The sequence below is a fragment of the Lissotriton vulgaris genome, chromosome 1_1 (genome assembly GCF_964263255.1).
Source record: "Lissotriton vulgaris chromosome 1_1, aLisVul1.2, whole genome shotgun sequence".
Lineage (NCBI taxonomy): Eukaryota > Metazoa > Chordata > Amphibia > Caudata > Salamandridae > Lissotriton > Lissotriton vulgaris.
In genome coordinates, this window is record NC_141685.1 from 144521087 (window position 1) to 144542812 (window position 21726).

The following is a 21726-nucleotide window of genomic DNA, read 5'->3' on the forward strand; positions in this document are numbered from 1 at the left end:
ACATTTAGGAATCTGGGAAGTGCCATCATTTTATAAAGAGCTGCACGGCCGAGGAGGGTCAGTGGCTAGGTCGCCCAGTGTTTAACATCTGCACGAAGGCGTTCCATAGGTGGCTTCAAGTTCTTGTCAAAGAAGTCTGTGGCACTATTCGTAATGACAATGCCTAAATATTTAAAGGAGTTTGGCACCAATGCAAGGGGGCAGTCCGCCTGCAGCACCGGTTCCGGACCCTTTAGTATGTAAATAACCGACTTGGACCAGTTCAGGGTATAGCCTGACGACTTCCCATGTGGGTTACAGAGATTCAATAATGCTGGGATCCCGTTTTCAGGCTCAACCATATAAATCAGCATATCATCCGCATACAGGGATATTTTATCTTCCCACCCATCCTCCCATTTGATTCCTTTGAGCAATGGTGTTTTTCTGATTAGGATCGCCAAGGGTTCTAGCACCAGGGCAAAAAGCAAGGGTGACAAAGGGCATCCCTGCCTTGTCCCCCTTCCCAGCGGGAACATCTGCGAGACGTGACCATTAGCTACCACCTGTGCCACCGGTTTCATATAAAGTAGTCGTATCCATGCTATGTACTTCGGTCCAAAGCCCATACGTGTCAATACCGCAAATAGATATTCCCATTCCACTAGATCAAAAGCCATTTTGGCATCAAGGGAGAGAATCACTGCTTTTTCTAAGATAAGGTGTGCTCGTGCCATCACCCCATGAACCCGCCTGAGATTCAGTGCTGTACTCCTGTGAGGCATAAAGCCTGACTGATCAGGGTGGATCAGTGTTTGCAGGTGTTGTACCAGACGGTTGGCCAGTAGTTTTGCCAGAACTTTGGCCTCCACGTTAAGTAGGGAAATGTGGCGGTACGCGGAGCATTCAGACGGAGGCTTACCCGGCTTTGGTATAATCGTTGCGGTGCGCTGGTCCAGCGGTAGTTCTGCCTTTTCCAGGCTTTCCATGTACATTTCCAGTAGTGGTCTACTGAGTGTTTCGGCCATCGATTTATACCATTATATGGGTATTCCATTGGGTCCCAGCGCTTTTCCTGACTGCAGTGCCTGAATTGCCAGTTGAATTTCATCTTCTGTCGGGTTGACCTCTAGCTCTTGCACTGCCTCCTGTGTGAGCCTGGGCATGTCAATGTTTTCAAGCGAGATTGACGCCGCCTGAGCAGTGACGTCATGCTCTGGGGTATATATCTCTTGGAAGTGGCGTGCTAAGGTGCACACTATTTCTTCCGTATGCGTCTGCAACTTTCTGTCATGTGTGTGTAGCCTCTGTATACCTCTATTACTTCCCCCTCTCTTATCTAACCACGCCAGCATTTTCCCAGCTTTGTCGCCTACATCATATATTCTATGTGCTGTGCTTGTGATATAGCCTGGACTTTCGTTTTAAGGTGGGCCTGGTACTGCTGCTGCCGTAATTGTAATAGGTGTGCTGTTTCCGGTGTGGGATCCGCCATGTGGGTATTGTTCGCGTTGTGGAGTGTCAGCTCGAGCTCTGTGAGCTCTCGCCGGGACTCTCTTTTGTGCCCTGTTATTGCTGCTATTGCTTCACCCCGCAGGACTGTTTTGTGTGCTTCCCACAAGACCGAGGGAGAGGACACTGATCCCGCGTTTTCCTCAAAATAGAGTGTGGTCACTAATTTAAGTTCCTTCCTGATCTTAGGGATTTTTAAGTAGTTCGGGTATAGTGGATAAATTCTAGCACGCTTCTTTTCTTTGGTGGTGAGTGACAGAGATATTGGTGAATGATCAGATATGCCTCTGGGCAGGATGTCTATTTTGTCTATTTTCCCCAGTCCAACCCCTGGAACAAGGAATAGTCTATACGTGACAGGCTATAGGCTATTGTGTGCAGCAGAATAATATGTGTATTGTGTCGCTGTGGGGTGTAACTGTCGCCATACGTCTGCAATGCCCATTGCCTCTAGAAATCCAGGGAACGTTGCAGTTCCCCGAGGGCGTTCTCTAATGGGAAATGTGTCCAGTGTTGGGTCTACTATTGGATTGAGGTCCCCTACTATGATCGTGTCGCCCTCCGGGAGGTCCAGAAGGAATTTACCTAGGGCAGGCAAAGCAACAGAGTGGAGTGCCGTGGGGATGTAAACGGAAACCACGTTGAGGGGCTTCCCTTCCCATTGTCCATGTAGTGCTGCGAAACAACCCTGATCAGCCGTCTTGCGGTGTTCTACCATAAAGGGTGATGTCTTTTTCATGGGTATCCCCGCCCCTCGGGAGCCTGTCGTGAATTCGGAATGTACTGCCATCACATATCCGCGTCTATCAAGCGCCTTACATGCTGTCCCCGTGAGGTGTGTCTCTTGAAGTTATACTAGGTCGGGGCCTTGGCATTTAATTGCTTGCAGAACCAATCCCCTCTTTATTTTATCTCCCAATCCTCTGACGTTCCAAGTAAGCAAGCGCAGGGGGGGTACTTCAATTGTTGTAGGCGCGCCCTCAGTGGGTGCAGCGTGTAACTGTTGGGCCATTGGATTGTCTGGGTAGTGTTCTAGCTGCCATGTTACAGGCCTCAGTTTATATGTAGCGTTCTATGTTGAGGCGTAGGAATAGCTCGTTACTCTGTGCGTTCGTGTACCATGTGGCGTGAGTGATGACTATCAATACTAACATTAACTTCAAAACTTCCACTCCATCCCCCCTCCCTGCTCCCCTGCTCCACGGACTTACCCCCGCCCGCTTCCCCAACTTCGCAGAGTGCTTTAACCCATCCCCAACTATCTTACTTGCTCGTGGGGTTGGTGAGTCCCCTACAGGCACCGGCTCTGCCCACCCTACTCCGCTTCACCAAGTCTAGGTTCCAGTGCATTGCATTCGGTCTGTCCCATAGTCATCCAGTCTTCGGACAGGGGCCGGTTGTCCAGAGTCAGGCGGATTCTGGTCAATGTCGGATTCTGCTTCTGATATTCCACCTTGACTCGTCAAATTTTCGGTCTGCATATCCGTGTGTTTGCCATTACGATGGTTTTGCCGACCCCTGTGTGAACGGCGAGGCTGTCCTACCTGTCTCCATCCGTCAAGCCAGTCTTGCGCCACTTCCGGCTTATCAAAGAACCACGTCTTCCCATCGGCTACTATTCGCAATTTGGCAGGGAACAGCATTGAGTATGGCAGTTCTTTCTCTCTCAGTGCCTGTTTCACCTCATTAAATGTTTTCCGGCGTCTGGCCACTTCCGCTGTGTAGTCCGGGAAAAATGCTAGTGTTGAGTTTTGGAGCTTAACGGGTGGCAACACTCTCGCTGCCAGCAAGATCACATCCTTGTCTCTAAAGTTGAAAAGTCTAGCCAAAACAGGCCGCGGTGCTGCACCTGGTTTTGGTGCCCCGCCAGGTACTCTATGTGCCCTTTTCACCGAGAAGAAGTGCGATAGTCCTTTAGGCTGCAATTTAGTTTTGATGAGATCTTCGACGTAGAGATCCACTGCTCTTTTCCCTTCTGTCTCCGGAATACCAAGGATGCGTATATTATTTCTTCGGGAACGCCCTTCTTGGTCGTCCAGCTTGTCTTGCAGTAGCCTGGTGACTTTCTCCATGCGTTCCATAGCTATTTGCAATTCTGAAGTGTCCTCTACGAGAGATTTTGTAAACCACCTCTACCTGTGACAACCTCTCGGTTATTTTTTTAAAGTCTGCTCGCAGTAGAGTAACTTTGGTGGAAAGGGAGCCCACTGTCGTTTGCACATCAGAGAGGGTCTTCATTATGTCTTCCAGCGTCACTTTCTTGGCCCCGTCTGTGTCTTGACTAGAGCCCGTGGAATTGCGCCCATTTACTTGCTCTTGGCCGTGTTGGCTATAGGCAAATTTATCCAGTCTGGCCTGTGTTGACCCACTTCTGGGTCCCTTGCCCGCCATGGCCCGAAGCCTGTAGACACTGGCCCCAGTTCCGGCCAGAACTGTCACCACTGCACTGCAAGTATCGTCATGTCTATTTTGTGGGCCAGGGAGCAGCGGCGCGGCGTGGTCCCAGCGATCTTGTGCGTCTCGTAGCGTTTCCCCCTCTGATCACATTGGCTTTTTTCGGCAGGGGTATCCAGTACACCGAGTCCGTTTTGTGCTCCGAGGAATTGCCCGCAGCTTGTCCGCCACTTAGTCTCTCCCCCCACACTGATCGTGCAGAATGTCTGTTATGCGCACAATGTGAGCCTTATCCGGCCGTTAATCCGCCTGCCCGGCAGGGGTGTTTGTGGCTTGTACTGCCGCTCCTTGCCTGTGCCTACTGTGTGGTGTTGAGGCAATTCGCCGATGAGGTGTTGGGTGGCGACAACCCCGATTTGCCCCCTGCCGTTTTGCCCGCACCTACTTATTCCTGGTCCTTTAGTCTTTAGGGAGTACGCCGCGTATGTAACTGCCGGTTTAGTAATTCTGCTACTCGCGCTTTTCTGATTTGTCCGACTGGAGTCCGACTGGAGTCTCCCCCACCCGGGACACCCTTCTTCGCTCCTCTTTTGGGCCTGGGTTGCTTATTGTTTTGGGGGCTGTAGCGATAGTCGTCTGTCCCCCGGATGCTCTCCTATTGCCACCTGCATTCCCGGCGGGACCCCCGGGGCTCCCGTAAGCACCGCCGATGGCCGACGCTATGTGCTTTCACTTGCGCCGTTGCCGATGGTGCCGCAGGGTCTTCTCCTCTCCCTGCTTGCAAGCACTCCTCCCGCTTCACTCACGCCGGTCAGGTCTCACCTTCGCTGGGGCGCCCTAAGCACTCGAGGCCGGGGCCGAGTCGTCGCCGTCGGCCCAGTTTCACTTTCGATCTTTGCGGCAGATTTACGCCCTCGTTGGTATCCCCAAGACCCCGGCAGGCGTCCCCGATTGTCTCTGCCTCAGCGGCGCCGCGGAAGCCCCTGCTGTATCCTTTTGTTAGGGAGTGTCTTCCGCTCTGGCCCGGTCAGGGGAGGTCTCCTCGAGTTCACGCCGGCCAGACCTCACTTCCGCCGGGATTGGGCCTTCACTCGAGACCGGTGCTTCACCCCAGCCGCAGGCCCAATTTCGCCAGTGTTCGATGAGGCAGTTTCCAGCCCCCGATTTTCTTCTGGGTTGGCTCGGATGGTGCCGCTCTGGTACCGGACCTGGTTTCCGCTCCTTCGGGTGGGGAATGTGACGGATTAGAGTGTCGGATTTTAGAAAAGGCCGTAATGCCTCAGGGAGCTCTCATTTTACTCTGCCGCTATGCTTGGCTGCTAGCCACGCCCCCCCCCCCCCCCCCCCCCCAAAACATGTGAGTTTTAATTGCGATAGTGCCCTGTCCCTCAGGGCCAACTAGCCCTCCTGTTACCTCCAGTAAGCCCCATACAGCTGGATTGCTGAGAGTGTTCAAAGGCCACGCCACCTTTTTACACCATTCTGCAAACGCGACTCCTGGCGCACTGCTGCTCAGGGGATGAAGTTCACTTTAGTCCTGAGTGTAGGAGAGTAGGGTCTGCAATCCTATGATCACCCCAGATTTTTGCTTTTTGCTTCACTGGTTTACGACTTCCCTGGCTGTGGGACTGCTATTCAGACCCACAGCCTAGCTGTTCTCTCACTAAATTGACACGTGTACCTTAGGTGCATTTATCAATTGGTACTGGGCCACCTTATCAGACCCTGTAACTCAGGGCAAAGGTGTACCCAGGGCCTACCAGGGGCTGCAGCATGTATTATGCCACCCCTGGCTGGCCATCTAAATCTGACACAACTGGCTGCACGACAGCTGGGGCAAGGTGGTGTACCCACCCTTTGCTTTAGATATAGTATACCTATATCTAACCCTAAAATGGACACATAGATTCCTATCAGTCACTCCTATGGCAGGCCTTGACAATCCTGAAGGCAGAGTGCTTGGAATCATGTGAGATGGTGCTCTGGCATGAGCTGAGCCCGTTTGCAGCTTGCGGAACCAAGTCCTAATAGCTGTTCCATGATAACGCATACCATATACTCTTAAGTGCATTATAATCCTCGCGGTTATATGCCAACTCTGGTATCGCTTTATCAAAACATGTCGAGTAAGGTGTCATACGAATTGGAATACTAACCCCTCGCCAATTCTGGCGACGGGGTTAGCATTCCACCCTTCTAGAGGGACACGACATGTATGTAACTGTGAACCCCGGTTAAAGTTAACTCGAGCCTCAGCATCACAAAATGGATGCTGCTACCACAGACAAAAGTCTGGCCCCCTGCAGCTGGGAGTCCTTCCAGCGAGGGGAGCTTGGACAAAGGGCTTCCTGTCAGGGGCGGTGCTAGCACCATCCCAGACAGGGTTTTGTGTATCCTGGGTAGGCAGGGCTTTAGAGGAAAGTGACTGCAAGTGGCACCCCGGTGCTCACTATGCATAGGCCGGCTAGAACCAGTTCCAGGGGCACACCAGCCCCTGACCTGGGGAAAGTCCGGCATGGGAGAGGGGTGTAACCACCCCCCTTCCTGGTCCCACCCATGGGCAGGACCTAGTCGCGTGCCAGCCCCTTTTACTAGTATAAAGATAGGAGCGGGCCCCCTTCCAAATTAGATCATCTTTGAATCCTGAAACTACTTTCCACGAAAGGAACAAAAGACTTCTTCTCAAGATTTCTCCCTTGTGACTAAGGAGTAGTCACCCTGCACCCGCAGGCACCATCTAAGAACACTGCGGTTTGCTTCACGTCCTTCCTCCAGAATCCGACCGACCAGCACGACGAGACCCGGCTTCCCTGGCACCTCTGACCTCTACCCACATCTTCAGCTCAGCTGAGATCCGTGGGTGCGACGAGACCTCGAGGGACCGGCCATCTTCAGAACCGCACAACGCTTATCCAGCACGACCGCCGAGGGATCCTCGAGTGAGTGCTTTGGGGTTCGAGAAGCCCTGACCCTGAGCAGCTCCAGCACCGAAGTCCAGCCCCCCAGCATCCACCAGATCTGCGTGGGGCCCTTCTGCTCTTTGCTGCTCACCGCGTTGGCCGGCTACTTGCCTGCTGGCTTGTGGCCCTCTTGACGACGCCCACCGACAACAACACCGCTGGTCTGGTTGCTCCAGACTGGCCCTTGCTCCCCTCTAACAGAGGAGCACCCCGGACCCTCCTGGTCCACTGCAGACGCCATTTTAAGTCCACCGCGTGGGCTTGCATTTGCATTGGTATATGTGATGGTATAACAGCTGGCTTAACACGCCCTCTAGAGTTTAGCCTAAAGACTGCTCTTGTCCATGCTACCAGGATAGCTGGTCTACGGTTGACTTACAACCAATCATCAATAAGGGTTGTTTGGACTGATACAAAGTGCTCACTAGAATAGTGAACATTATATATCAGGCCAACTTCTCACATTGGTGGCAGCGGTGGGATTTGAGCTTGCTGTTGTTTTACCACACGTATCCTAAGAATATCCTTGTGAAAGATCACATAAGTACCAAGGTACATATAACTTAGCTTAGAATACTCTGAGTTCTACTGAACCAGCTGTTGTAGTTCAACAAGGCTTAGCACACCTTGACTACAACTCTTAGCAAGGGATCAGTAGGCAAACAAATAGTGTAGGTAGGTGCATCACTTACACCACACTAGAAAAGCATGTCAGACAAAGGAGGAAACTCTGAGCCTCCCCTTGTGTCAGTTGACCCTCCACAGGTATGCAGCTCTTAGCTTCCAGGAGATGATACAATTGTGTACCTCCAGGAAGCTAAAACAAGGTTCTAACCCTACCATTCCCTTTCTGATTGGTCTCTTAGAGACTTATGATGCCAGAAGAACTGCTAACCCAGATTCTTCTAATCCAGATGGGAACATGCCTCCCTTAGAGGGAACCCTTGGGGACCCTGACCTCAACCTCCAGGCAGCAGATGATGCAGAGGAGGAGGAAGAGGAGTTATCAGGGGATGAGGCAGACAAAGGTCAGGTAGAAGTCAGTAGACTAACCAGGACCAACTTAAGCAGGCATGAGAATGGATTTGGGGGACCCCCAGGGCCACTCTCAGGCAGGCTTAACATTGGGAATGGACGAGCTAGGTCTCTATCCAGAGGCTCTAACAGATCCATTCGAACCAATGGCTCTCAGACCTCTTCTCACAGAGGGATGACATCCCCTCAGAGAAGAAAGCATGAAGCTAAGATGAGGGAAGTCAATCTGAGGATTGAAAGGGAAGAACTTGCCCTGGCCAAAGAGAGACTTGCCTTTGCTAGAGAGCAGAAATTGAGTGGGGTAGATCCCACTGGTGGTAGCATTCTCCCAAGAGAAAAAGACAGGAGTTTAGACACTAGACACCTGATAAGATAGTGCCCCCCTTTAAACAAGGGGATGATATCCACAAATGGATAACTGCTTTGGAGAGGGCCTGCACTGTCCAGTGTGTCCCCCAGAGTCAGTGGGCAGCTGTCCTGTGGCTCTCCTTTGAAGGCAAAGGTAGAGATAAGCTCCTCACTACTAGAGCTGAGGATGCTAACAATTACCAAGTCCTGAAAAATACACTGATAGATGGGTTTGGCCTAACCACTGAGCAGTACAGGTTGCTGTTCAGGGATACCCAGAAAACTCAGTCTCAGGATTGGTCTGATTTTGTGGATTGTGCCACTAAGGCTTTGGAGGGCTGGTTGCTGGGCAGTAAGGTTACTGGTTACACAGGATTGTACAATCTGATCATGAGGGAACAGATTTTAAGCAATTGTCAGAACCAGTTGTTGCATCAGCACCTTGTTGACTCAGATCTGACCTCTCCCCAAGAATTGGGAAAGAAGGCAGACAGATAGGTCAGAACAAGGGTCAAGCAGAACCAGGGCCAGAACCAGGGTGGTCAGAAGAAAGCAGACCAGAAGGGTAATAATACCAAAGGTGAACAAAATGACCAGAAGTCTTCGACAGGTCCCCAATAAACCAAAGAGGGTGGGGGTCAGGCTTCCCAGAAGAAGAAGACTCAAGAAGGCCAGTCTAAAAGGTGGTGCCAATACTGTAAAAGTAAAACTCACTGGTTTAGTGAGTGCACCAAGAAAGGAGGGCAAACTCCTACCACTACAGCCCCTAAGGCAACTGCACCCCCTAGTACAGCCAGTAGTGGTAGTGCACCTCCCAAGGGATTAGTTGGGTTAACCTTGGGTTCTGAGGGGTATGACAACTTAGTTGGCACACTCACTCAGGCTGTCCTTGTCTGTACAGGGGATATGGACATATCCCCTGATGCCAGTCCCAATACTTTGGGCAAATACAGACAGACACCTTTTATCAATGGCAAGATGGCTCAGGCCTATAGGGACACTTGTGCCAGTGTCACAATGGTGACACCTAACTTTGTGGACCCTGGACAGATCATGCTAGGACCAGAGTACCTAGTGACCAATGCCAGCAATGTCACTACCCACCATAGTATGGCAATTGTTGATTTCTCCTGGGGAGGGGTAAGTGGCCAAAAGAAGGTTGTTGTTAGTTCAGACCTCCCAGTTGAATGTTTGTTGGGCAATGATTTGGAGTCATCCCTATGGTCAGAAGTAGAGCAGAGGACTCACATGGAAATGTTAGGCTTGCCAGCACATGTGCTTGCTGTGACTAGGTCACAGGCCAGAAGATGCCCCACTGAACAGGTGCTGGATCCTGGAACAATGGACCAGACACCTTCCAAGAAGAAGAGCAGTAGGGTTAAGGCATTGCCTTCCCCCTTACCCCAGGTTGTGGATCAAGTCTCAGAGGAGGGTGACCTCAAAGAGCTGAGGGAAACTGAGCCTAAAGAACTTGAACCTGATCAGGTTGAGTTTCTGGGTTCAGGGGGACCCTCCAGAGAAGACCTGGGGAAGGCACAGTTAGACTGCCCTTCCCTTGAACCCCTCAGACAGCAGGCTGCTGCTGAGGCTGCAGGGAACGCCACAGGTGCCCACAGGGTATACTGGGAAGATGGACTCCTGTACTCTGAGTCAAGAGACCCCAAACCTGGTGCAACCAGGAGGCTGGTCATCCCCTTGTCTCTGAGAGGTTTCCTTCTCACCTTGGCCCATGAGATTCCCCTTGCAGGACACTTAGGCCAGAATAAGACTTGGGACAGAATTGTCTCACACTTTCACTGACCTCACATGAATGAAGATACCAAGGAGTTTTGTCGCTCCTGTGTCACTTGCCAAGCCAGTGGTAAGTCAGGTGGCACAACAAAGGCCCCCCTTATACCAATGCCTGTGGTGGGGGTGCCCTTTGAAAGAGTGGGGATTGACATTGTTGGTCCAATGGAACCCCAGACAGCATCAGGGCACAAGTTTATACTGGTGGTGGTGGACCATGCCACCAGGTATCCTGAAGCTATTCCCATTAGGACCACTACAGCACCTGTTGTGACAATAGCCCTAGTTGGAGTGTTCTCCAGAGTTGGCTTCCCTAAGGAGGTTGTCTCTGACAGAGGTGCAAACTTCATGTCAGGATATTTGACTGCTATGTGGAAGGAATGTGGTGTCAACTACAAGTTCACCACACCCTATCATCCACAATGCAATGGGCTTGTTGAAAGGTTCAACAGGACCCTAAAAGCGATGATTCATGGACTACCTGAAAAGCTCAGGCGTAGATGGGATGTCCTGATACCCTGTCTTTTGTTTGCTTACAGAGAGGTCCCACAGAAGGGGGTTGGCTTCAACCCTTTTGAACTTCTGTATGGGCATCCTGTGAGAGGACCCCTGTGTTTGGTGAAGGAAGGATGGGAGAGACCTCTCAAAAAGCCTGCAACCAACATAGTGGACTATGTACTTGGTCTCCGCTCCAGGATGGCTGAGTATATGGAAAAGGCTTCTAAAAACCTTGAGGCAAGCCAAGAACTCCAAAAAGCTTGGCATGACCAAAAGGCTGTCCTGACTGTGTACAAGCCTGGACAGAAGGTGTGGGTGTTGGAGCCAGTGGCCCCAGCAGCACTCAAAGACAAATGGTCTGGGCCCCACACAATCCTTGAGCAAAAGGGAGAGGTCACCTACCTGGTGGACCTTGGAACTCCCAGGAGCCCCCACAGGGTGCTCCATGTGAATAGGCTCAAAGCATATGTTGACAGGAAGGGCATGAGCTTGCTCATGGCCACAGATGAGGGACAGGAGGAGGAGAGTGACCCTCTCCCAGACCTGCTCACTCAGAATCCTGATGATGGATCAGTAGATGGTGTTGTCTTTTGTGGCAGCCTCTCTGACCATCAACAGAAGGATTGTAAACAAGTTCTTCAATCCTTCAGACATATGTTCTCTCTGACACCCAGTCAAACCAATTGGTGTACCCATGAGGTTGACACTGGTGACAGCCTGCCAGTCAAGAGTAAAATCTACAGGCAGCCTGATCATGTTAGAGACTGCATCAAGACAGAAGTGCAGAAAATGTTGGAGCTGGGAGTCATTGAGCCCTCAGACAGCCCTTGGGCTAGTCCAGTAGTTCTAGTGCCAAAGCCTCACACCCAGGGTGGTAAGAAAGAGATGAGGTTTTGCGTAGACTACAGAGGCCTCAATGCAGTCACTAAGACTGATGCCCACCCAATACCAAGGGCAGATGAACTTATAGATAGATTGGCTTCTGCCAACTACTTAAGTACATTTGACCTGACAGCTGGGTATTGGCAAATCAGGTTAGCTGAGGATGCCAAGCCCAAGACAGCATTTTCTACCCCTGGTGGGCATTATCAATTTGTGGTAATGCCCTTTGGTTTGAAAAATGCACCTGCCACCTTCCAAAGGCTGGTGAATCAAGTTCTCACTGGGCTGGATGACTTCTGTGCAGCATATCTTGATGATATAGCTGTCTTTAGTTCCACCTGGGAGGATCACCTGGTCCACCTGAGGAAAGTGTTAGAGGCACTGCAAGCAGCAGGTCTCACTATCAAGGCCACAAAGTGCCAGATAGGGCAGACACAGGTTGTATACCTGGGCCACCTTGTAGGTGGAGGCCAGGTTCGGCCACTGGAGAGCAAGATACAGTCCATCAAGGACTGGGCTCCTCCAACCACTCAGACTCAGGTTCAAGCTTTCTTGGGCCTGACTGGTTATTACAGGAAATTTGTCAGAAATAATGGATCAATTGTGACTCCACTTAATGAACTGACAAGTAAAAAGATGCCAAAGAAAGTTCAGTGGACAGCAGGCTGTCAAAAAGCATTCGATGACCTAAAGCAGGCCATGTGCACAGCACCTATCCTAAAGAGTCCAGACTACTCCAAACCATTCATTGTCCAAACAGATGCTTCTGAGTTGGGTGTAGGAGCTGTTCTATCTCAGCTGAATTTTGATGGTCATGACCAGCCCATTGCTTTTATAAGCAGAAGGCTGACCCCCAGAGTGAAAAATTGGTCAGCTATTGAGAGGGAGGCCTTTGCTGTGGTTTGGGCCCTGAAGAAACTGAGGCCATACTTGTTTGGCACTAATTTCAAGATTCAGACCGACCATAAGCCCCTCTTGTGGCTAAATCAGATGAAGGGTGAAAACCCCAAACTGCTTAGGTGGTCCATTTCCCTACAGGGGATGGATTTTACAGTGGAGCATAGACCTGGCACTGATCATGGCAATGCAGATGGGCTCTCCAGGTATTTCCACTTAGAGCAAGAAGACTCACCTGGTCAAGGTTAGTTTATTGTCCCAAAGTTTGGGGGGGTCATGTAGGAGAGTAGGGTCTGCAATCCTATGATCACCCCAGATTTTTGCTTTTTGCTTCACTGGTTTACGACTTCCCTGGCTGTGGGCCTGCTAATCAGACCCACAGCCTAGCTGTTCTCTCACTAAATTGACACGTGTACCTTAGGTGCATTTACCAATTGGTACTGGGCCACCTTATCAGACCCTGTAACTCAGGGCATAGGTGTACCCAGGGCCTACCAGGGGCTGCAGCATGTATTATGCCACCCCTGGCTGGCCATCTAAATCTGACATAACTGGCTGCACGACAGCTGGGGCAAGGTGGTGTACTCACCCTTTGCTTTAGATATAGTATACCTATATCTAACCCTAAAATGGACACATAGATTCCTATCAGTCACTCCTATGGCAGGCCTTGACAATCCTGAAGGCAGAGTGCTTGGAATCATGTGAGATGGTGCTCTGGCATGAGCTGAGCCCGTTTACAGCTTGCGGAACCAAGTCCTAATAGCTGTTCCATGATAACGCATACCATATACTCTTAAGTGCATTATAATCCTTGCGGTTATATGCTTTATCAAAACATGTCGAGTAAGGTGTCATACGAATTGGAATACTAACCCCTCACCAATTCTGGCGACGGGGTTAGCATTCCACCCTTCTAGAGGGACACGACATGTATGTAACTGTGAACCCTTTTAAAGTTAACTCGAGCCTCAGCATCACAAAATGGATGCTGCCACCACAGACACAAGTCTGACCCCCTGCAGCTGGGAGTCCTTCCAGCGAGGGGAGCTTGGACAAAGGGCTTCCTGTCAGGGGCAGTGCTAGCACCATCCCAGACAGGGTTTTGTGTATCCTGGGTAGGCAGGGCTTTAGAGGAAGGTGACTGCAAGAGGCACCCCGGTGCTCACTATGCATAGGCCGGCTAGAACCAGTTCCAGGGGCACACCAGCCCCTGACTTGGGGAAAGTCCGGCATGGAAGAGGGGTGTAACCACCCCCCTTCCTGGTCCCACCCATGGGCAGGACCTAGTCGCGTGCCAGCCCCTTTTACTAGTATAAAGATATGAGCGGGCCCCCTTCCAAATTAGATCATCTTTGAATCCTGAAACTACTTTCCACGAAAGGAACTCAAGACTTCTTCTCAAGATTTCTCCCTTGTGACTAAGGAGTAGTCACCCTGCACCCGCAGGCACCATCTAAGAACACTGCGGTTTGCTTCACGTCCTTCCTCCGGAATCCGACCGACCAGCACGACGAGACCCGGCTTCCCTGGCACCTCTGACCTCTACCCACATCGTCAGCTCAGCTGAGATCCGTGGGTGCGACGAGACCTCGAGGGACCGGCCATCTTCAGAACCGCACGATGCTTATCCAGCATGACCGCCGAGGGATCCTCGAGTGAGTGCTTCGGGGTTCGAGAAGCCCTGACCCTGAGCAGCTCCAGCACCGAAGTCCAGCCCCCCAGCATCCACCAGATCTGCGTGGGGCCCTTCTGCTCTTTGCTGCTCACCGCGTTGTCCGGCTACTTGCCTGCTGGCTTGTGGCCCTCTTGACGACGCCCACCGACAACAACACCGCTGGTCTGGTTGCTCCAGACTGGCCCTTGCTCCCTTCCAACAGAGGAGCACCCCGGACCCTCCTGGTCCACTCCAGACGCCATTTTAAGTCCACCGCGTGGGCTTACATTTCCCAAGACTTGTTGCCCCAATCCTGGGTCCAGCGACGTCGACAGCAGAAACCATCGTGGGACAGCTCGCACCTCCATCCTGGTCGCCGACAACACCTCCTGGTCCGTGAGACTGCAGAGCCCAGCGTCGCCCACTCACCTGGTCGAGGTGACTCCATCCGGTGCCATCCTGGTGCCCATCTAATCACTGGCTAGTGATTCAGAACTTGGTCCCCTCTGCTTACAGGTGTCTTCCATCTTCGATCCAGGCTTGGATCACTTCGAACTTCAACACTGGTCGCCTGCCAGCAACTTCTTCTTTCAGGCTCCATAGACTGCAACGAGGATTCCCGACGTCTTTCCAGACCTATGCACCCGCAGCCCCTGGGCTAGGTAACCTCGGCATTTCGGTGCCCCAGCATAGCCCCACTATCCAAGGGTCCAGATCCTTTTTCGTTTCAGCTCTACCTAGTCGGATTCGTCCGATAACACTAACTTTGTAATTTCTAGCCACCATAGACTTTATCCCGCATCCCGCGTGAGAGTGCACACTCTGCACCCGATCCCCCTAGGCCTCCTGCTAGTAATCTGAAGGTTCAGTAGTCCAGTCCTAGCGATCCTAAAGTCTATTAGAGTAGTACTTACCTGCTAGTAATTTCGCATTCCACTTTCAGAGTATATGGTTTTTCGTCCCCCTCGGGCATTTGTGTAAATTGTGCAACTTTGCGTATTTTCTAAAGAGCTTTGTATTGTGCTTAGCACCCTGTCCTCATAAAGAGTCCAGGGTTGTTGTGTTTTAAATAAATAACTGTTTATTTTCATAACAACTTGTGTGGTGTCCTTTCACTTGGTGTTCAAGGGGTATATGTGATGGTATAACAGCTGGCTTAACACGCCCTCTAGAGTTTAGCCTAAAGACTGCTCTTGTCCATGCTACTAGGATAGCTTGTCTACGGTTGACTTACAACCAATCATCAATAGGGGTTGTTTGGACTGATACAAAGTGCTCACTAGAATAGTGAACATTATATATCAGGCCAACTTCTCACACTGAGGGCCTCAGGACACAACAGGACCTAATTGCCCCATCAGGAATGCGTCACAAGGCGCGTTTGCAAAGTGGTGTAAAAAAGGGAGTGGCCTCGGTCCACCCCTCAGCAATCCCACTGTGTGGTGCTTGCTGGAGGTACCTGGTGGGCTAGTTGGCCCCTAAGGACCCATAAGATGCAAGGGGACTTCATCCCCCAAACCAAAACGTGCCAGAAGTCGTGTTTTCAAGTGGTACAGGGACGGGGCGAGCCTACGGCGAGATCCAGCTTCGGTTTTCTTTTTCGTTTTTTAGGAGGGGGCTGTGTGGCCCGCCATCTCTTAACATTTTTTGAGCCCTGGGGATCTCATCTCCCAGGGCCTGAGATTTAAAAAAAAAACAGGAAGGGGGCCCCGGCGACCCCATCCCCCGGGGCCTGGCCTTGTGTTATTTCTTTTTCTGCAGGGAGGGGGTCCCCATGCATGCGTGGCCTCACTCCCCTGAGCCAACTCTAGCCCCGGGGACCACATCCCCCAGGGCTGCCCTTCCATTAAACAAAAAATAATCAATAAACTAAAGGGGTAGGGGCTTTGTGGCCACCCTCCCGTGCCATTTCTGGCCCCAGGGACCCCATCCCCGGGGGCCGACCCTCAATTTGTGGGGAGCCGTAATGCCCCCACGGTCCCTGCCGGCTCCTCGTCTCCTGCGGGAGCCCTAATTGCTTTTGGGCAAGGGGAGCTGCTAACATGCAGCTCCCCTTGGCCAAAAGCAATTCTGCTTTGCTTCTTGGAAGCGAGAGCAGGTTTCCTGCTCTCGCTTCCAAGAAGCAAAGCAGAGTTTGCTATGGCATGGCGGAAGACATTGCAGCTGGCCCTAGGGGGTGATAGTCCCCAGGCCATCAAGGGCTCTAGAATGGGGGCTGCGCGGCCCCCCTCCCAACGAGTACAAAGCCCCTTGGAGGTGGTGGTCCCCGGGGCCCAGGGTGTCACGAATTCACCCACCTGTACTCTGGTTTGTTCCTTCGTTGATGCCGCTATTACCCAACTCCCTCTGAACTCCACCAGAGAGGCAAGGATAGGATTCACTTGCCGCCCTGATCGAACCCCGGGGGAGGGGGGAATAGGTATGAGAGAAAAGAGAAGACACACTGGATTCTTGTAGACCGACTTGACAATTCAGTTGTGTAGAATGTCTCTCGAGAAAGGCAAAGTGTTACTGGGATTCAGTTTTCAGCTCGTGTATAATCTGATAAATGTACCCGATTAATCTGAACACCCTAAATCACTTCTTTAGGTCAAACATCTGCTTTGGAACTCTTAATTGGGTATACCTGAATTACCCTCGACCTTTTCTCAGAAGGATTCTTGAAACTAAAAGAAAGAATAAACAAAAAAAACACTACAGGTGCACTAATAATCTGTGATTGCTCAAATTATCACAAGAGTTACTGATTTCCTTTACAATATTTTGCTCCATAATTTCACACTAAATATATATAAATAATAATAACAATCGAGCTCTCTGTTCCCTTTCAGTCTTCTAATCAGACTAAAGGTATTTACACAAATGTCCGTTTTACTTTAACATTCTTTACTTACTCAATGTCCTTAAAGTCCTTGGATTGTTTCAGGAAGAGTTTCAAAACGTTCTCTTGATTTATAGAAGGTCAAGAGGTCTGCCACAGCTTTCATTAAGTTTAAATTCTTACTGGTATGTGTTCAAGCATGCTAACGCTTTACCATTCAGAGCGAGGTGTTGCTTGGCAACCCTTTGTTGATTCTCTTTTCTTTTCTCTTTTGCAGGAAATCTGAAACAGTGCCGGGAGAGGATTTGGAGCCGGAAATTCAGAAACAGGAAGGAACGTCTGAAATGTGCTCCGGGCAGCAAGAACACAGCTGTAGACAGGGAAGGAAGCAGGGTGGAGCGCTAAAGAGCTTCGGATGATCTGCCACCAAGGTCCGGAGTCAGGTGAGTGTTTAGGCACCAAGCGAAGCATCGGGAACCAAGTGGGTGGGGTTTAAATAGCTTTGGGTCTCAGGTTTTCTCACGTGTGCATGTGAAGGTGATTTGGGCCTTAGATCTTTCCCAAGTAATTCATGTGTACATGCCAAGACCGTTTACACATGCAGGAAATGCCTCCTGCCCCCCCCAAAGGTCTTCGTATGTGACAGGGTTTTTCCGGATGCAAGGCATGGAAAGATCTGACCAATCTTGGAGTATGTACATGTGTTTCTATTTCCAGGATCTTTCTGACGCTTCATAACCCTTCCAGTCAATTAAATACTGTAATCAACCATGTATACGTTTTGCATCTATAATGCGATTTTCTTCATATGCAATATTGTCTCCAACTAGAACAGGTGGAGGAGGGTTATCTTTTCGTTTGGACGGATGTAATAACTGATATTTTCCTACTTTTCTGGTGTTTCAGCTAGTTAGCTATAAAGTAATTACTCATCACAGTCCCTTCCCAGAATGCCTAACAACAAAACACCACATTCAGACTACCTATCTGAGAAAGGAATAACATAAATAACTAAAGATACTATAGATCATAGCTCAGAGGGTATGTATAGCAACGTCCTCTGACGAATCAGAATCAAATATCAAATCAGGTCAGCAACTTCTTCCGACGATCAACGCACACTTACGCGAGCAACGCACCCTGGTGCGAATCAATATCAAATCAACAATGTCTTCCGACTAATCAATATCAAATCAGCAACGTCTTCCGATGAATCAATATCAAATCAGCAACGTCTTCCGACAAATCAAATATCAAATCAAGTCAGCAACATCTTCCGACGTTCAACGCGCACTTACGCGAGCAATGCACCCTGGTGCGAATCAGCAACACTTTCCGGTGAAACTCAGTACATACCTCTTACGCTATGTTGGGTTGGTCTACCAGCAATTTAGGTATTCCTGCTTAGGAGCCGATTTCCCTTCCGTATCTACAATTACTCACTAGAGGGGAACTAGCACATCCCTCTGTAAGCACTTGGTAAAAAAGGGGCCCGACCTTCCTCCACAGAGAATAAGGACAAATTATATATTCTCCCATGTTGTCATCCCTAATCATGAGCAGCGCACCTACCCATCATCAGTTACTTGTAAGAAGGGAATCACCCATCTTTCTATACGACAGCACCTGGTTAAGAAGAACCCACACCCCCTCTTAGTGACAACAAACAAATGGAATTAATGCAAATTGGGGTCTTTTATTACACAATGATGAAAGGACATAGAAAGAAATGACTTATTAATATACATACACACATATAGAACCTGAAAATAAAGGAATAATTAGATCAAATTAGTCATACATGGAACACCTCACCATATTATTAGACATCTGCAATCTGAAGACAGGTCCATCTCTCTTTCCCTCTTCGGTTGGGTCAGGACTCTCTGTTCCACAAACACTACTGCACGGCTGCACCGTGATGCTTCACCAGACCGCCAAAACCACCAGACAATCATCTCACCCTCACTTGGACCCGCTTTCACTACTATAGAATGTAGCTCTCTCTCGAAGCTTCTAGAAGATCCCGCTTACCGTTCTCATGAGATTCCTGTACCTTTCCGTACCTGGCACACAACAGCAGCTGGCCAAGCGTTTGTTATGGCTCCAGCGCGAAGAGAGCACATTCCTCCGATAAGAACCGATCTTTGCTGGTTCACTACTAGCGAACAACACATTGAAACTAAAACATTGCCTTTCACCTAAAGAGGCTTAGCAGGATGGTGTCAGAAAAGAACATGGCATCGCTCGAGCATAGGCCTTTAGGCCAGAAAAAGAGCAAAAAGCAGCATATAAGGGGACATAAAGCTGTCAAAGTCTATAGGCAAGCCCTACCAACTAGGTGAAATAAAGGTCGGGAATGGACAAACACCATACATGTTCGAATGACAGCAGCATATAATGAGATGGTGGTGGGCAACGGTCATAACTGAGCCAAAAAAGCACCAATACCTCAGTCACTACAACGGATCATGTGGTTTGAGCAAAGATACATGAAAAACTGGGTGGATGACATATTCCAAGGGCAAAGTTAATCTCATTGAAACTGGATTCAAAATGTTATTTATGGGAAAGGGGCCAATGAACCTAGGTTTTAGTTTCTTGGGGCCTTCAATCTGGATATTTCTGGTTGATAACCAGACAAGGTCCCCTACTTTATAGGGTGGTGCTGTTGTTTTGTGTTTATCGACTGATAATTTGACCTTTTTGTTTATTTTTGGCTAAACTACGCTTGGCTTGTTCTTGAAATCCTCGCAATTCTGTTAATCTTTTGGTCACAGCAGGCATAAATCTGGAAGGATGGCAGGAATAGATCGTGGATGTAAGCCAGTTATAAAAAAGAAAGGGGAACAGCCAAAAGCTGCATGATAGCTATTGTTGTATGAACACTCTGCCAATGGTAGGACCTCATCCCAATGAGCCGATATAATGGAGGTTAGGCAACGTGGACTTTGTTCAAGGTATTGATTAACTTTTTCTGTCTGGCCGTCAGTCTGTGGGTAGAAAGCGGAGGATAATGCTATTTCAATTCCTAAATGTTTGCACAACTGACTCCAGAATTTTGAAACAAATTGAGGGCCCCTGTCGGAAATTATTTTACTGGGAAGGCCATGTAGTTTTACAATATGGTTTAAGAACACTTCACTAAATTCTGTAGCTGTTGGTAGTTTTTGTAAGGGAATAAAGTGCCCCATTTTAGACAAAAGATCCAAAGCTACTAAAATTGCAGTGAAGTTATGGGATTTAGGCAAATCTGTGCTGAAGTCCAAACTGATAGTATGCCAGGGAAGAGGAGGTATGGGCAATGGTTGTAGAAGACCTTTAGGGGATGAATGGGAGGACTTTTGTTGTGCGCACACTGGCAGGCTTTTATATATTGTTGGACGTCCTGTCTGATGTTTTTCCACCAGAAATGCCGCTGACATAACTAAAGTTTTATTGACCACTGGATGTCCTGCTGTACTAATATCATGATTCGTAATATCTGTTGTCGCAAGTTTTCTTGAGGGATAAACAGTTTATCCTTTTGGAAGAAGTAACCCTCAATTATGGTGTTTTGTTTCTGAGCTAGCCATTGCTGTTCATTTAACGTCTGAACACTCAATTTAACTTGGCCTAAAAAGGTGACCGCTTGTGTGACTGCAACTATTTTTTCAGAAGGAATTATACTTTATGAATTCTTTGTTTCACTAACATGCTTTTCACAAACTAATCTAGACAAAGCGCCAGACAGGAGTTGCTTTTGTCCAGGGCAGTATGTTATGACAAAATCGAATTCACTAAAAAAAAGTAACCAGCGCATCTGTCTGGGAGTGAGTGTCGTAACTGTGGTGAAAAACTGGAGATATTTATGGTCTGAAAATATGGTAATTGTATGCTTTGCACCCAATAAATGGTGTCTCCATTCAAGAAAGACTGCTTTAATTGGCAACAACTTGCGTTCTGCAATGGTATAATTCTGTTCAGCTGGTAACAGTTTGCGCGAGTAGAAGGCAATTGGCTGTAAATGTCCAGTTGCAGCATAGTTTTGCATTAACATGCCTCCCAATGCAGTTTGGGAAGCTCAGCCTCGACCAAAGAATGATTTATCAGCGTCTGGATGAATCAAAAAAGGTACTGATGTAAAAGCTTGCTTCAATTTAAAAAAAGCTTTTTAAGCGTCTGGGTTCCATTGAACTTTCTCACCCTTTCGAAGTAATAGAGTGATAGGTGCCACTATCTCAGACAATTTAGATATGAAGCTACTATCAGAATTGGCAAAACCTAATACTCGCTGCGTGTCTTTTACAGAAGAGGGAGTGGGCCAATTTAAAATTACTTCAACATTTTTTGGGTCCATGATTATTCTTTCGGGAGAAAGCCAATAACCTAAACATTTGCCCTTATTTGTGTTAAATACACACTTTTCAAGTTCTACATACAATGAATTGTCTCTTAATCTTTGTAGAACTGAGCGAACATGTGTAGTATGCTCTTCCTCAGTCTTAGAGAAGGCCAGTATGTCATCAATATATACGATGACACAGATATCAAGTAAATCATGTAGGACTTCATTGATGAAATACTGAAATGCTGCCGGGGCGTTACAGAGACCAAATGGCGTTACTGTATATTCGAATAGACCATATTTCGTGCGAAAGGTGGTCTTCCATTCGTCTCCCTCCTTAATACGACCATGGTGATACGCACTACGTAAACCCAATTTAGTATAAATACTTGATCCTTTGATTTGATTTAGCAAGACTGAGCTAAGAGGTAATGGATAATGATTTTTAATCGTTGCCTTGTTAACTGCGCGGTAATCTATGCACACCCTCAGATCGCCAGATTTTTTAGCTCCAAAGAAAAGTGGAGAAGAGACTGGTGACGTAGAGTGTCTTATAAAACCAATCTCTAACATTTTGTTTAAGTATGTTCTCAAATATTTGTTTTCAGGCTCAGTTAAGGCGTATATC

General features: G+C 48.9%; 1 protein-coding gene across 1 annotated transcript in view; it reads left to right on the forward strand.

Moving 5' to 3' along the window:
• Window positions 1-21726, forward strand: part of LOC147737845 (uncharacterized) — a 99924-nt gene that overhangs the window by 33065 nt on the left and 45133 nt on the right. Inside the window, exon 2 of the mRNA XM_086947811.1 lies at window positions 17049-17214. The gene's annotated coding sequence lies outside the window, so the exon portion shown is untranslated. The remainder of the gene's footprint in view (window positions 1-17048; window positions 17215-21726) is intronic.